Genomic DNA, 5,205 nt, shown 5'->3' with positions numbered 1-5,205 from the left:
CAGTAGGAAACACATAGACTATTATGGAGATTGATTTTGGAATTTAGATGCACTCTTATTGATTGTGCTTGGCCGTACATGTTCATATCCTTGAAGAGATTTTGGGTTTCCATTCATTCATTGTAGCACTTTTCTCCCTGCCCAGACCTCCCCCCTCCCCAGTTTTCTCCTGTCTTGATTGTACACCAAAGAAGAAATATTTCTTTTGCCCACTTTATAATTGGGTTGTCAGTCATTTTCTTTTGGAGATCTGGGAGTACTCTGTAAACTTTAGTTATAAGACTCTTATCTGAGATGGTATTGTAAAATGGGTTTTCCCCCCCCTCATTTGGTAGATTTTCTTTTCACCCTGTTGAAGAAAGGTTTTGATGAACACAGAGATTTAAGCTTTAAAAAGTCCCATTCAACAATATTATCCTCTCCAAATTGTGCATTTCTGGCTGTATTTGGCAGTCTCTTTATACCATAGACGAGACCTCCCACGCTTGGCGCCAGTTTGTTTCTTATGAACTCTATGGTTGCGGGCTTTACTCCAGGTCTCTGATCCACGTTGAGGTGATTTTGGTGTATGGTGTGAGATATGTATCCTATTTCAGCTTTCTGCAGTTATCAGTCCAATTTTGCCAGCACTATTTGTTGAAGAGGTTGTCATTTTCCCATTTGATAGGTTTTATTTCCTTGTCAAATATCAGTTGACCATAGATAGTTTCATTTTCCGGGTTCACGATTCTTTCCTATTGGTCTATGTGCCTGTCATTGGACCAATACCATGTTCTTTTTGTTACTAGTCGGGTGTAGGTTTTGAGGTCGAAGTCTACTATGCCATCCACTTCATTTTTTGTTTTCAGAAGCACTTTGCATTATTTGGGATCCCTTTTCTCTCCAAATAAACTTGAAAATTTTTCTTTCAATCTCCTTGAAAAATGAATTTGGTATCTGTATTGGGATTGCATTGAACATGTAGGTTGCTTTTGGTTGTTGTTATTATTGTTATGTGCCATCGAGTCACCTGCAACCCACAGCAGCTCTGAGTCCTGCCCTGTCCTGAGCCAGTCTCACTAATTCTGACCCCCAATTGCCTCAGTCACTGTATCAATCCATCTCATATGGGATCTTCCTCTCCTGTGCTGTCCCTCCACCCTTCCAAGCATGACATCGTTCTCCAAGGACTGGTCTCTTCTGGCTTGTGGTAACATTGTCATTTTCACAATATTAAATCTTCCCATCAATAAACAGGGAAATTTTTCCATTTATTTAGGTCTTTAATTGTGTCTCATAGAAATGTTCTGTAGTTTTCTTTGTACAGTTTTTTTTGGTGTCGTTAGCCATTGTAAATGGTATCACTTTATTGGTTTCCTTCTCTGAGTTCTCTTTCCTATTGTAGAGGAATCCCACTGACTTTTGTATATTGATCTTGTATCCTGTCACCCTACTAAATTAGTCCACTAGCTCTAATTCTTTTATTGTTGCATCCTTCGGGTTTTCTGGGTAAACATCTTTCTTGATTTTTTTTTCTCCTTTTTTTAAGAAATGTGACTTGAAAAAAGTTTACATAAGAGTTGAATTTTCATTCATTTATTGTTGCACATTTCCCTCCATACCTCCACCCTAATTAATATATTTTTAAAAGAAATATTAGTTATTCTTGCATAATACCTTTCTTGATTTTAAACCTTACTCTGTTCAGACAATAGCTTCTTGAACTGAGTATAGATTTCACATGAGCACAATTAAATGTTCTTGAATTCCTCCTCTTCTAAACATCAGTCATAATTTGCTATGATTCACACAGTCAAATGCTTTTGCTTAGTCAATAAAACACACATTGACACCCCTCTGGTGTTCTGTTTTCAGTCACAATCCATCTGACATCATTAATGATAGCCCTGGTGCCATATCTTCTTCTAAACCTAGGTTGAATTTCTGACAATTCTCTGTGGACGTACTGTTGTTCTAGACAGTTTTAAATAATTGTTAGTAAGATTTTAATTGCATGTGATATTAATATTGTTTGGTAATTTCTACTTTCTAGTCTATCATCTTCTTGGAAAATGGGAGCAACTATGAATCTCTTATAATCTGCTGGTCAGGTAGCTTGCCTCCAAATTTCCTAGCACAGCCTGATGAGCGCATCTAGGGCTGCATCTGATTGTTGAAACATGTCAATTCATATTCAATCAATTGCTAGGGATTTCCCCCCCCCCTATGAAACTGAGGAGGACCTGAAGCACTTGCTGCAGTAGGTCAAGGACCTTCGATATAGATTGAAACTCAACATCAAGAAAACCAAGATTTTCACCACTGGGTCGGTTGGCAGCATCATGATAAATGGTGAAGAGACCGAGATTGTTAACAGGTTCAGTTTACATGGCTCCACAATCAACAATTTTGTTACCAGTATTCAGGAAATTAAAAGATGAATTGTGTTGGGAAAGTCTACTGTCAGAGACCTCTCCAAAGTACTGAGGAGCAACAATGTCAATCTGGAGACTAAGATGCACCTGATACAGACCATGGTATTTGCCATTACTTGCTACGCATCAGAGAGCTGAACAATGACTAGGGATGATAAGAATTGATGCCTTTGAGCTTTGGTGCTGAAGAAGAGCATTGAATATACCATGGACTGCTAAGAAAACAAACAAGTTTGTCCTGGAGAGAGGGGGCCAGGCTGCTCCTTGGAGGTAAAGATTCTGAAGCTTTGTCTGATATACTTTGGACATGTTGCAAAGAGGCACTAGTCCTTCGAGAGGGACGTCATGCTTGGGAGGGTAGAGGGACAGTGCAGGAGTGGAAGATCCTTGATGAGATGGATTGATTCCATCGTTGTGGTGATGGGAATAGGTGTGTCAGAGATAATAAGATAGGCAAAGGATAGAGCAGGGTTTAGGGCTGTTGTACATAGGGTTGCTATGAGTCACAAATGACTCAATGGCACATAACAACAAGAACAGTGCCTTCAATGAGACTTTAATTTCTTCTTTCATCACCATTGATTCTTGATCACATGCTACTTCCTGAAATGGTCTGTGTCAATAAGTTATTTTTGATAGAGTGACTCAGTTTATTCCTTCCATGTTCTTTTGATGCTTCCTGGATTAGTCAGGATTTTGCCCATGACATCCTTCATAATGATAATTCAAGGTTTGAATTTGTTACTAAGTTCTCTTAGCTTGAAAAACACGAAGCGAGTTCTTTCCTTTTTGTTTTCCAACTCCAGCTCTTTGCAGATTTCATTGTAATACTTTGCTTTACCCTCTCACGCTGCCCTTTGAAATCATCTGTTCATCTCTTTTACATTGGCATTTTTTCTCTTTGTTGTGGCTTCTTGACATTCTAGTCTAATTTCCAGAGTCTTTTCTGACATCAATTTTGGTCTTTTCTTTCTTCCCTGTCTTTCTTCCTGCCCTCCTTCTTCAAAGATGATATTCCTTCTTATCATCTCACAACTCATCTGATATTTGATCATTAGTTTAAACACCTTGAACTTGTTCTTAAGATGGCTTTTAAATTTAGGTGGGATAAATGCCTTGAGCAGTAGATTTAAAGGGCACTTTCAGAAATTCAATATGGATTCAGAAGAGGACATGAAACAAGATTTATCATTGTTGATTTCAGAAGAATCTTGGCTGAAATCAGAGAATTTCAGAAATATGTTCACTCTTGTTTTATTGACTACACAAAAGTATTTGAATGTGAAAATCATAGTAAATTATGGATAACATTGAGAAGAATGGAAATTCAAGAACACTTAATTGTACTTGTCTATGAACCAAGAAGTAGTTGTTTGAATAGAGCAAGAGGATACCACATGTTTAAAATCAGAAAAACTGTGTGCCAGGCTTATATCATTTTTCTGTATCTATCTGTTTGCTGAGAGAACAATCCAAGAAGATGGCCTGCGTGAAGAAGAATATGGCTCAAGATTGGAAGAAGACTCATCTTCTTCTTAGAGAGGTATAATTATTCTATAAATTTTTGTTATGAGTCCCCTGTGAGAAATGTCATTGCCAAATATTTTTCCCCACTTTATAGGCTTTCTAGTCACCTGATTGGAAAAGGTTTTTCATGCACATAAGGACTTTTTTTAAAATTCATGAGATATTTATTAAAATAACACTTTTAGGGAAAAAATCAATACAATATATACATCATTGATGAAAACTGTATATTATCATACAAAAAAGGATTTTATTTTGGGAAACTGATTTCTAATTTATGGCAAGTTTCACTTTCAGAAATAAAACCACAGAACAACATTATCTAATGCAATCTAAAATGTTGGCATGCTGAGCAAGGAATGTTCTTATTCTTTGTAGGAGTTCCTTCTTTGCACTGTCAGGTACCAGGGCTCTGACTTTTAGAGTGATTTCAGCCACCAAGTCATCAACAGTAATGTGTTCTAGTCCTTTTTCTTTAATTACCTCTTTACAGTGTGCTTTCAACTGGTCCTTCCAGCCATATTCAATTAGTTTGGCTCTCAGCAGTCCTTTGAGGTGTTCTCTTTCTCCAGTTTCTATCAACTTTTGGTTAATTGATGCTCTTACCTGCGCATCTTTGTTCATCTCTTCGGCTGCCCAGACTTAGACCCTCATAAGGACTTTTTCTAAAAATGAGGTGCCAGTCATCAATTTTATCCTCTCCTAGTTGTGTCTTTTGGTAATGGTTTACAAGCCTATTCATGCCATAAATTGCAGTTTGTTGTCAGGTGCCACTGAGTGGAGTTAGACTTCTGTTCATAGCAACATTATGAACAGAAGATCTGAATGTGTCTAATTTTGGGCCATCTTCATCATCTCTGACACATTTGAGTTCAATACTGAAGTCACTGTGTTCAGTCTATCTTGTTAAGGGTCTTCCTTTCTTTTGCTGACTCTCTACTTTCCCAAGCATGATGTCCCCTTCCAAAGAATAGCTTTTCCTAGCAATGTGCCAATCATATGAGAGAAAAAACTTTGTGAACTTTACCTCCCAGGAGCCCTCTGGCTGCACACTCTGCAAGACTATTTATGCATTTGGGACTCTATTCACTATTCTTCAACACTACAACGCAAAGGCATAAATTATTTTCTATCATCCTTATTCATTATCCAGTCCTAAGGCCCTGTTATGTTGTTGTTGTTATGTGCCGTCGAGTCGTTTCCGACTCATAGCAACCCTATGCACAACAGCCCTAAACCCTGCTCTATCCTGCGCCAACCTCAC

The 5,205-nt window shown here is 37.9% G+C and overlaps 1 pseudogene; it reads right to left on the bottom strand.

The window, feature by feature from the left end:
- Window positions 1–4,259: 4,259 nt before the first annotated feature.
- Window positions 4,260–4,565, bottom strand: LOC102876019 (annotated as a pseudogene).
- Window positions 4,566–5,205: the final 640 nt, after the last annotated feature.

Source organism: Elephantulus edwardii, unplaced genomic scaffold (genome assembly GCF_000299155.1).
Source record: "Elephantulus edwardii isolate Elephantulus edwardi_28Jun2011 unplaced genomic scaffold, EleEdw1.0 scaffold00239, whole genome shotgun sequence".
NCBI classification, from domain to species: Eukaryota; Metazoa; Chordata; class Mammalia; order Macroscelidea; family Macroscelididae; genus Elephantulus; species Elephantulus edwardii.
Note: the sequence above shows the minus strand (reverse complement) of the source record. Positions and strands in the feature narration are given on the sequence as shown.